The sequence below is a fragment of the Alligator mississippiensis genome, chromosome 3 (assembly GCF_030867095.1).
Source record: "Alligator mississippiensis isolate rAllMis1 chromosome 3, rAllMis1, whole genome shotgun sequence".
In the NCBI taxonomy this organism is placed as follows: domain Eukaryota; kingdom Metazoa; phylum Chordata; order Crocodylia; family Alligatoridae; genus Alligator; species Alligator mississippiensis.
This window is the reverse complement of record NC_081826.1, coordinates 231,046,324-231,058,858: the sequence shown is the minus strand read 5'-3', so window position 1 is coordinate 231,058,858 and position 12,535 is coordinate 231,046,324.

Here is a 12,535-nt window from a genome sequence, read left to right as displayed (position 1 = left end):
GATGGAGTTCAGAGGCTTTGTTTTCTTTTCCAGGCTCTAGCATGAGTTTTAACAAAAAACAGATGGCTCTTATGAAAGGTAGACGATATAGCTCACAATTTGTGGAAAGTTTACAATTTATGGCAACTCAACATATCCTTAGATCAGTTTCTACAACTTTGCTAGCATCCATTAAACCCATTTCAAAATGTCCTTGCCTTTTAACAGAAATATCCTCAATTGTGGTGATGCCAGTATGAACTGCAACTAAAACTGAATTTTGATTGCAAAAACTTCCCTTGGAGTGAAGTAGTTTTTAAAGCATGGAAAATCCTACAAAACTCTGATGAATTGACTCTAATTGAACTACTTGGTAACCTTCCACGTTATCTTATTTATTATAGTAGATTCAAAGATATAATTCCAGAACTAGAAACTCTAGTCCTGCTTCTCATTTTACTCTAACTACTTACGCAATGTGAAGGGACTCTCAAGAGGACATAAGACCCCTTTACACAGACAGAGTAATATAGCTGACTTTAAAGTAAAATAGGATTATGCATGTTGCCCTTCACTTTGCACAGACATTTCCACCAATGAAAAGTGCATGGAAGATGTTACCATTCTGATCTGGTGTTTTACAGTCACTCTATACAGGCATTAATGCGTACCAAACCTGCAGGGCAACAGAATCAGATCCTTTGTTAGGATTTGATCCAACTTTCACTGAAGTAAACATCAGTCTTTCCACTGACTGTAATGAGAGTGGGTTTGGGCTCTTGGACTGGTGTAAGATAAGAAAAGTTCCAATGAAATAGGGGGAATAATATCCAACCATGAGAATAACATAAGGTCTTAGGTTCACAAATTTAATTCTTGTGTAGATCCAAAAGCTTTCTGCTTCCATAAATGGAGTTATTCTAGCTTTGCAACATTATAATCTGTACTTGCATTTGGACATTTAGAGGTGCATATTCTCCCTTTATTCCATACATATAATTTCCCCTGATGTTAACAGGAAGGGAGAACAGACACTGAAATGTTAATATGCTTCCTTGCGACCTTTTAGGGGGCAGCATATTTTCTCAGGTTGACCCTTCATTATGCTGGAAATTGCAAAGGAAAACAGGGCTCCTGCCTATTTCTTACTTCATAAAAATAACACTTCAGAGATTAGATACAGACAATTGCCCTAAGTCAACGGTGCTCATAATTATTACAATTTTTTTCTAAAACTCTGCTTGTGAAGGGGGAGTGGAAGGGGAGAATAAAAAGAAAACACCACATTGTGAGCATGATGTGCTACATGGTAAACAGAGAGTTGCAATTCTGGAGCCTCCTGCCTTGATTGCCACTCCGAGATAAAAATCATTCCTCACACTTTGAGACAAAAGTAAATGGCAGTTTGCAATGTTAAGAACCCCTGTGGAAATAAGATGAAATGAGACGAGGCTTCCAGACCTGTGAGAAAAATCAATCTGATGGAAAATTGACAAACTTGTTTAACGTGTCGGCACAAGAGCCGAGAGTTGACCCGTAGAGACCTCCACTTAGACACACGGTGAAGTTACTGTCAGTTCTCTTAATCTGTTCAATTACACAACAGGATCTCAAAGGGGACTTTTTACTAAACATCATTTTAAATTAACTTTTCTCCTTCGTGTTTTAAAACTTCCAGCCCTTTTTTCCCCTTGTCTCTGTAGTGGCACAGATAAATTATTAAAAAGCCCAATTGCTTGTCAATGAAAATGTTATGGGAAGATCGATTGAAAATTTTTGATTGGAATGAGATGAGGTTATGCAGTTAAAAAATAAATCTGCTAATCTTTTTACATTGGGCTAAACTCACCCCTGGTATAACTCCTCTGAGGGTTGGCCCATTGGTTTTATATCCTGGGATGGAGGAAAGGTAATTAAAATCTATACACTTTTTCCAGCAGGAATAAAAACCAGTATCCCCTGCCATTACCTTATATCCACCAAATGAAAGCAGAGGAGATTTGAAATAGGAGAAACATTACTGTATCAAATGGATTCTAAACATCCCACCTATCACTTTACACATGTATTTCCTCAATGAAGTAAAGGAGCGGTGGAGTTAGGCAGTGAGGAAACCATGATCTAAAGAATCCAGTTGATTGAACAAATTTAACTTAAGACATCTAAAAAGTAGTAGTGGCATTGAAAATAAATGGAACTGATTTTACAGAGGCAGAATTACCTCTAGCTGGTAGAGCACATTTCATATATATGAAATTAATACATTTTTCAAAGCCACCTTGTGATAAAGCCTTTCATTCCTGCAAAACTTTTTTTTGGCCCAGATTCTTTAGTGATGGGCACTGGTACAAAGCACAGAAAACCTAAACACATCCACAGCTACACATCACATTAACTCACACACCAAGAACAATTGCAGTGAAGTTGCCATAGTTTTGCAATGTCCAGGAATATTAGCTAATAATTTAATTCTAATTAGACCCATATGTAACTTTAATGTATCCTTTAACCAGCAGGCTCAGATAATTTCCCAACTATATAGCAAAGGGTCTGTATGACTGTTTAGTTATGCTACTTCTGTTAATCACATGATTAAACCAAACTGGGTAATGATTTAATCCGTAGTCTCTTTTAGTTTCTCTTGTGGATGGATTAAAGTTGAGGAGAGTGAAATAGCAGCTGGTAAAATAACAAAGAACAAGAGTACCAAGATCTCTGCCAGTAAGATTTTGGAAGAATGTGTTCAAGAATCATGAACACAGTGCAGGATTTTCAGCCTACAAAGAACATTGAAGAACACACATATTTTTCCTTCATAAGGGATTAAGTGATTTTATGCAGTGCTTGTTAAAGCCACAGTTTAAAAGGAAGAAGCCTTACTTGTCTAATCACATAAAATGTTGCATAAGGTCAAATTTAGAAGAAGTCTTGTTAGTTAGTGTTACATTACAGGTGCAGGTAGTGAAGCTGTTTTATCATAGACAGCCCTTGACAAACTAAACAGAATGCATTCAGCTACCTAACAATATAGTGCTTTAGATATTTCTTATGTGGCTTAGAAAAAGTTAGTGGTCTAAAGTTTTAAATTAAACATTAACTGTAATTTATTATATGCGCCCAATTTATTACTGGATGTTGCAAAGCTAACAGGTGTTCGCTTTGTTTTAGGAGGGGAATATTACACTTTTTCAAATGTTTTCTCAGCCATAAACCTCTCTAAAATGATTTCCTGTGGAATCTATAATGGTATAGCATTATCTCATATCACTACTGCACAAATATAAATAAATAAATAACATAGCCCTGATAAAGACTTTGACCCCAACTTGAATGATCCTGCTGTAGGTACAGATTAACACCCTGCACAGCCAGCATCCTGACCCAGGGCATATTAAATCTAAGTGAGATTCATATAGCCACCAAAATGTTACCCTGCCTACCTCACCAGAACCACATTTACTGGCCCTTGATGGAATACACTAAGACAATGGTACTCTACCTTTTTGTTTGGCAGGCTGGATGGCAGTGCCTGATCCCTCCATAAGGTGGATCCAACCTGATGCCTAAGGCCCCATCTAGCCATGTAACCCCAATGCAGCTGTGTGGGGGGAAAAGGGCCTTGGCCCAGCCACAACCTGGCCCTGTGGCGGGGGTGGGGGGGGAGGGAAGGAGCATGACCCGACTCTGATTCAACCCCTCAGGGGGAGGGAGTGTGGCCTGGCCCTATGGAAGAAAGGGGATGTGGCCTGGTCTCAATCTGCCCCTTTGGGGGGGGACATGATATGACCCCAATGCAACCCTCAGGAGGAGGGGGAATGGCTTGACCCATGGAAAGAAGAAGATGTGGCCTGCCCGAACCTGGCCAGTGGAGGGATGGGTGGGGAGGGAGGCATGGGCCAGCTCCAAACCAGCTACACAGGGAGAGGGGGCATGGCCTGGCCCCAGCCCAGCTGCATGGAGGAAGGGGCATGGCCCAGCCCTGATCTGGCTGTGTTGGGGGAGGTTTGTGGCCTGGCTTCAACCCATCCCATGGGAGGTGGGATTTTGGCAGTGGGGAGAGGAGGCAGCACTGACACATTGGGGAGCCCTATGGGTCAGATTCCAAGGCCTCCATGGACCACAGCTGGCCCATGATCCTGAGTATGAGTATCCTGGCATTAGCACCCCTCTCCACTTTGAAGAGAATCATTTTGCTCAGGAAGCTAAGAAACGCTAGAGGAGGTAGCAAAGTGCACAACATCCTGGCTCCTGGCCAACAGGTGTGTCCCCCCTCCCTCCCCGCCCAAGGCACCACCTGTCATATCTGGGAAAAACTTGCAGAGCATGGATTGAGCTCTTCAGCCATCTTAAAACTCCCCAATAATCCTCCCCTGGCAGACATCATCCTAGTAGTGAGGGACAGATTAGGATGTTCCAATACTCTGATCACTGAACATAGTAATTCAAATTGTTTTTGAATTGGGACAGGGCTCTGTTCTGAACAGCACCAGTCACTGTTTGGACAAGACTGCTTGGTGTTTATTATTAGTTTATTCTTAATGAGCTAATAAGCCTTCATGGTCCTTCACTTACCTGTGTATATATTTGCTCTAATCATTTTGAATTTAGCAGGTTTCTTTTCTAGCCTTCTTGGTTTGCAAGTTAGATTCAGTGATGCATACTTTGGGCCAGAATCTATTCCACCAACTAGGTGTGTCAGTGGCCTTTTGTGTATGCTAGAATCTGGCATTTTCTTGTTAGTGGCTTTTTTGTACTGTATTCTACTCTGAGCTATACCTAGGCTCCCTTCGAGTTGTGAGGGAAAATTCAGGGTGAGTGAGTAAACGTGGCAATTTGATTGGTATGTATAAATCCAAGAGAATCTAACTGAGTCTAGAGAAGTTAAGATTGGTGATGCTTGGGCCCCCTCTGAACATTACAAGTATTGCTCAATTAACTGTTTAATTGAACAATTACCCTGAGACCAGCTATAAGTGCAAAATACTTATTGCACAATTAAAAGCTCCAACTAGCTATAAAGTTAGACCTAAAAAATGTGTACTAATTTTATAGCTGGTTGGTATTAATCTTTAATTTGCAAATATAACAGGGTCTCCCCTGTGGCTAGGAGCCACATCAGCTGATAGGGAACCCAACCAAAGGGATACACATGAAACCTCTGGGTTGGGGGATCATGGCAGCTGTGATCACCAATGCTCAGGGGTGCACGAAACCTCTGGACCAACACATATAGCCAGGATTGAGAGTACCACACCTGATGGGGTTTTTGGCCCTGGTTGCCCTTGGTGGGAGCTAGAACTGAGAACCCCATCAGGTGCAGGACTCTCAGTACTGGGTGCACATAACCCTCATGGCTGGGAGCCCCCTCAGCAAAGGGGGCTGCCAGATGTAGGAGATTTCTTTCCAATGCAGGGGGAGCCCAGGATCAGGCTCCTCCTATACTGCTAATAAGACATGATTGAATCTAATGTGTGATCCCACAATTGCACCTTCTTTACATGCACGTGAAGAAGGGGCCTTGTGTGCTAAAGGGCTGGAAGAAGTATAGACTATTTCAGACAGATCTCTGACTTTGATCCACTGCTGGGAAATTCAGTATTATGGTTCATTATTGTCTAAGGACTTCAAAGGAAGAGGGCTTCTTCTTCCTATGTTTTAGTGATGTCCCATTTTAGGAATTATAATAAGCACATTCTCCCCTATTTTTTTTAGATATTTCCTGTGTGCTTAAAAAAGTTTTTTCTTTAAAGGATGTTAGTTAAAGAGTGTGTGGAAATCATCTCTTTCAGGAAGGCAACAGTTCAATCCTATTTTTTTATCTAAGTTTTTGACAGGCCTTTGGATTTTACTATTTTATCCATAAGGCAGACATGTAACACTAAGTACTTTCCAGACAACAGATAGAAAACAATAAGAAAAACATGTAACTGAGACATTAAAATTGAAACATCTTATAAAATTAATCACTACAACACAATACACTAGATGAACATTACCACAATAAAGTGTCCCTCCTGTTATGCTATCACGCGGCTGTTGTAATGGATATTAAAATACTAGCATATTCTCAATAGTCTTCTCAGGAAGAGAATTTAACCGAATCTTAAATAATAAGCCTTGTGATAAGAAATAGTATAGTTTTAGGGGAAGCCAAGGGCAAGTGAATAATTAAAAAAGAAGGCAATCTTCTCTGTTTAACTGCCAGCAAGTTAGACCGATTGTTTTGCAGACATCCTAAATGAAACCAGGGCTTCATATGATTTGTTTCACACTTAAATAAGGAATCTGGGTTTTTTGAGGGGTAACAATTGTCCCAGCATTAGATGTTGTGAACTAAGGGGAAGACGAGGAAAAGGGCAGATGTACATGTATTTATGTCATTGTTGGCTAGGACAGTTCTATTTTGTGTCTATTTTAATTCAAACCCTTTATCTTACATGCAGAGAGAGCAAGAGAGAAATTTCTAAGACATTGGGCACCATGATGTGTTCTCCTCTTGCGTACAAAAGAACCCAAAGAACTTTAAAAGAACCCAAGTGACTTAAGCAGTGTAGCCATTTTTAATGTCAGTGGTAGTGTGTGGCTATTATGTTAGATTCCCATAATGCTAAGGAGTGCAGCATGTGGTCATTGTGACACTGAACATTTGGAAGACAATTGCTCTTTTCACTCCTTAGCTCATAGCATCTTCTGATTATTTTTTCTTACTTCCAACAAACTCCTTTCCTCTGTCTTATTTGTCCTCTCCTCAAGCATATCAGGCAACTTTCCAGAATAAAAAGAAAGGCTGATCTAGAAACACAGGTGACCTTCTTTAATGAGATTTTTTTTTTCTTTAGGGGAGGGTCATTTTGGCTAGGGAAAGAATTATACAAACTGGTGCAAGCAATTGGAAACTGGTTGAAATCTGTAACACAGAAGAAGTTCAGTGCACATCAACTACTTTCAAAATGGCTGAAACCAGTTTAAGATAAACCTTGATGATAAACCAGTATCAGACTTAACTGATTTGGGTTAAATCAGTTTGTTGAACTTCTGTCCCAGATCCCCTCCAAATTCAAGTCAACTCACAGTCCCTCAGCATCTCAGGATGCTTTGCACCTTCCCTGAAAACCCCCACTTGCAGGTGGGTGGACTAGCCTTGGCCCGAGCTGTCTGCTCCAGCCAAGTGGGAAGGTGTGCTCTAGTATCCTTGGGTTCTGGCTTGGGCCACTTCAGGCATGTGGCTGCATTTTCAGTATCAAAAGTGAATGTCTGCTCACTTGCTTATTGATTCAATATATGCAGAGTAGACTAACCTGTGAAGATTGTATTGATTCAGCCACGGGCTTTTAGACTATCTGTACTTAGCCTTGGTGATATCTTTTATTAGCCCAACTTTATATAGTTGGGAGAGAATTTATACAAGCTTTTGGGCACAAACTTGGGCACTGAATAGCAGTAACAAGGGTAGGGCTTGAATGTAAGGTTTTATACAATTTTTTTTAGCTTGGCTCAAACCCCTATCCAGAAACCTGGGAAAATAAATGCTACCTGGGTGCTCTAATGTAAACAAACTAGGGCTGTCAGATTATTAAAAATATCAATTGTAATTAGTTGCATGATTAAAAAAATTAGTTGCAATTAATTGTGATTTTAATCGCATAACCAAAAACTCAAAATTATGTGAAGAAAAATAGAGCCCCATCCTGCAGAGGATAGCCCACCTCCACCCCACGTACAAATCTGGGTGGCGCATGCCCCCCATGCCTTCCCAGGGGGTGCTCCCATAAGAAGGAGCACCCTTCCACCACACTCCTGGATGAGCTATCGCTCTATCCCATGACCTGCCCCGGCCCTGGGGCCCCATTCACCCCAGCCCTTGCCCCTGCCTTTGCTCCACTCCTTCTAACATCATGGGGACCTCGACCTGCCCACCCTGCCCCTTCCCCTTCCCCTTCACAGACTTACCTGCTGGGTGCTGCTTCACATGCCACTGGGCTGTGTTCCTGGCCACCTGCAGGCTGAAGCTGTATGTCTGTGTCTGTGCGCACTCCTCCCCCACACTGCAGCCACCCAGAGCCTGTGCCTGGCTGCCCTGCGGTCCTCTGTACTGCCACCGCTGTCCCTCCAGACAGCCCAGACATGATGGTGATGGTGGTGGAGTGGAGCCTGGGTGTGGGCTCCAAAACTACATGCGCAATTAATGTATTAAAAAAATTAACATGAATGATTAATGTGTTAATTGCACACATTAATTGACAGCCCTAGAACAAATTTCTCCGGTACACTGTAGGTCACCAGCCTACAGGTCACCAGCATGAGGGCACTGCTCTGTGCCATTGTCATTCACACTTTAGGGAGCAGGGGGTGGGGTTCTGTTCAGTGCACCACCACTCAACACCAGAGGTCACTACTCTGTGTTCTCATCGCCACTCACTACTGGAGGTTGCTTTTCTGCACCACTCCTACTGCTGCTGTTCCCTTTCCAGCTACTGATATAACCCAGATATTTTAGATCTTGAGTGAGTTAAAATATTTCAGCTCTTTTAGGATCTGGTGGATAGGGCTGTGTGAAGCTTTGGTAGATGATTCGATTCGGAGGAGATTCGGCCTGATTTGGGGACTGAATCTCCAAATCCAAAGCAAATTGGGAGACCAAGTAAAAACTCTGAATCAATTCAAAGCATCTGAAATGATTCAGAAAAGATTTAGCCAATTTGGAGATTCGGCCATAGACTAAACAGGCAGCTGACAGCTGCCTCCAGCTGGTAAGTCTGTTGGGATTGGGGGAGTAGGGAGGGAAGGGAGATGGGGGAGGAAGGTATTGGGGCTGAGGCTGGGACAAGCTTTCCAGCTGGGGTGGGGGGCACATAGGCCACTGGTATGGGGTGCATGGGGGTGCACATGCCCCCCCGATGGCTGACACTGGTAGGGGGTGCATGGGGGTGCATGTGCCCCTCCTGAAGGGGCCAGTGCCTCCCCTGATGGCCAACACTGATGCTGTCAGTAGGGCTGGTGCCCCCCCTGACAGGGCCTCTGCCATTGGCAGCTTCTGCGGGTGTCCCCCCAGATTCTGGAGGGACCAGTCACTCATGGGGGGGGGTGCGTTACTTGGGGAGGGGGATGGGAGGAATGCAGAATGTTGGCCTGGCAGTGCTGGGAGTGGGGGTTATGCCCTGCTGCCACTTGCACAGCTAGGGTGGAGGGGGTGGGATCAGGGCACAGCTCACTCCAGGCAGAAGGGGGCAAGCTGCAGGAGGGTATAGCCCCTGCTCTCAGTGCTGCCATGCCCACATCCCACACCTTCCCATGCTGTCTGGCAAATGGTGGAAGGGCAGAGCACCCACTCCCAATGGTGATGTGGACACGGCAGTACTAAGAGCGGGGGCTATGCCCTGCTGCTGCCCGGAGAGAGCCGCACCTTCATCGTGCCCCGCCCCCACACTGGCTGGGCAAGCAGCAGCAGAGCATAGCCCCTGAGGCTCCCCCCCTGCCAAAGGAAAGGCAGGCACAGCCAGGGGAGCCATGGGAGAAGGCGCCATGGCTGCCCTGCCCAGCCCCATCCCTGCCCTGCCCAGCCCCATCCCCCACCCGGCCCAGCCTCCCGGCACTTAAAAAAAACCAAACAAACCCCCATGTACTCACCGGTGCAACAGAGGCAATTGGGGCCTCTGGGCACTCATGGCAGAGCCTCCCATGGAGTGTGGGGCAGTGGGGGACAGCAGGGTTTTCCCCCCTCACCTGGCTCCCGCGTGGCAGCTGCCCCATGGCAGGTGCAGAATGGCTTGGCAGGGCAGCGTGCACCGTCTGGGAGCTGTGGTGGCTCTATGTGGCAGTTGGAGCCTGGCAGTACTCAGCCCCCATGGCCCCAGCTCCCAGACAGCACGCGGCACCCTGCCAAATGGTGCTGCACCTGTGCCATGGGGCAGCTGCTACATGGGTGCCAGGTGGGGGGGGTGATCCCCACTGCCCCACACTGCATGGGGGGACTCTGCTATGAGTTCCCAGAGGCCCCAATCACTGCTGCTGCAGCCGGTGAGCACAGGGCTTTTTTTTTTTTAAAGTATCAGGACTAGGCTGGAGCTGGCTAGGGCAGCCTTGGGGGTTTCTCTTGTTGTTCCCTACACCCAGAGAGAGGTAGGCACAGCTGGAGGAATGGTGGGAGAACCTGCAGCCACCCGGCTGTGGCTGCCTCTCCCTGGCTGATCCAAATCACCAAATCTCTCTGAATAAGCACCAAATCTTCCAAAGCTGATTTGGCCAAATCAATTCAGGATAGTGATCCAAATCTCCAAATTGAATCACTGTCCTCTGAATCAGCTGAATCTGAATCAAATAATTCCCCATTTGCACAGGCCTACTGGTGGATATAAGCCTCAATTTGACCCAACCCATTATTAATAACTGTACCCACAATTACTCCAAGGATTTCAGCTCTCTTCAGAAAGAAGTTGATAACAGGTCTTAACTTGAACCCCTCTATAGGAAATTTTATATCGAGCTACTTTTTTCTTTGAGGCTTCATGACCGACTGCAATGTTATCCTAGGAGTAGCTCTGATATGGAGTTTCCCCCAGCTTCCTCTTCCATGAAGGATCCCAGGGTAACCCCAATGCAGACTTATGCACAGGTCATGGAGAATGCTGACCTCTTAGTGACCTGTACCCAATTTAATCCTAGAGCATTGGTTCCCATATACATGTTGGGTAGTGTGTCCCCAAAAGCTTTTCTGACTTCTCTCTCAACTGTAAAGTTGGTCCAGTAAAAGATATCACAAAAGAACTGGCTAGATTGTTGAAATCAATGGCTTGATGTCTAGTTGGCTTCCAGCATGAAGTGGCATGCCTAAAGGGTTGGTCCTAGGGCCAGCTTTGTTCTATATTTTTATCAGTGATCTGGAAGGTGGGATGGAGGACACCTTCAGCAAGTCTGCAGATGACACCAAGCTGGGGGGAGTAGTAGATACACTAGAGAGCAGAGCTAGGATTCACAGAGGCCTCAACAAATTGGAGGACTAGACCACAAGAACTCTCATGAAATTCAGTAAGGATAAGTGCAAAGTCCTGCACTTAGGATGGAACAATCCTGCTACAGGCTAGGGACTGACTGGCTAGGCAGCAGCTCTGCAGAAAAGGACCTGGGGGTTACAGTGGACAATCAGCTGAATATGAGCCAACAGTGTGCCCTTGTTGTGAAGAAGGCTAACAGCATACTGGAATGCATCAGTAGGAGCACTGTCAGCAGATAGAGGGATGTGATTCTTCTCTATTCGTCACTGGTGAAGCCACATCTGGAGTACTGTAGCCAGTTTTGGCCCCCCTATTACAGAAAGGATGTAGACAATAGGGGTGTGTGAAATGGGCCATATTCAATTTGGATTCAGCCCAAATCAGGGTTAGTGATTTGATTAGTTGATTCAGATCACTGTCCCGATTCGATTTGGTTGAATCTGAATCTGCAGATTTGATGCTGATTCAGAGAATCAGTGATCTGGCCATAGACATAGCTTTAAATGTTTTTCCTATATACTGCGAGGTACCGGGGTGGCTCGTGAACACTGCAATGGTGGGGTGAATGAAGCATCCCACAGGAGCATGGGGGGCCCCACCATGTGCTCAGCAGTGAACATGGAAATGGACCGGAAGTATTTCCAGTCCACTTCCAGCACTCCCCATGTGCTCCCCCTGCTCAGTGATCGGCAGCAGGGGGACCCTGAGTGACCCCTCCAGACCCAGGAGGCACCAGTCACCAAGCTGGAGGGGTGGAGGGGGTCCCCTGCACGCTCCCCAGCAGACCCGGAAGTGGACCGGAAGTGCTTCTGGTCCACTTCTGGGTCCACCGCTGAACATGCTGCGGACCCACACCCCACTTCCATGGGACACTTCATCTGCCCCAGCATCTCAGCATTCATGAGCTGCCTGGTACCTTGAGGTACCTCAAAGAAACATTTAAAGCTGTGTCTATGTCCAAATCATCAAATCCTTCTGAATCTCTCCAAATCGATTCAGAGGGTTCCAGTTCAATTCAGAGAGATTAAAGGGATCACATCCCTCTATCTGCTGGCAGTGCTCCTACTGATGCAGTCCAGTATGATTTCATAGATTTCATAGACATAGATTTCATAGACATTAGGGCTGGAAGGGACCTCAGAAGATCATCGAGTCCAGCCCCCCGCCCAAAGGGCAGGAAGTCAGCTGGGGTCAGAGGATCCCAGCAAGATAAGCATCCAGTTTCGTCTTGAAGGTGTTCAATGAAGGCGCTTGAACCACCTCCGGTGGCAGGCTGTTCCAGACCTTGGGGGCTCGGACAGTACAGAAATTCTTCCTTATGTCCAGCCTGAAACGGTCTTGTAGTAGTTTATGACCATTCGACCTCGTCATCCCTTGGGGCACTCTGGTGAACAAACGTTCCCCCAGATACTGGTGGTCACCCCTGATAAACTTGTAGGTGGCCATCAGATCACCCCTGAGCCTGCGCTTTTCCACTCTATAGAGCCCCAGGGCTCTCAGCCTGTCATCGTTGGGTCTGTTTCCCTGACCTCTGATCATGCGCGTGGCTCTTCTCTGGACTCTCT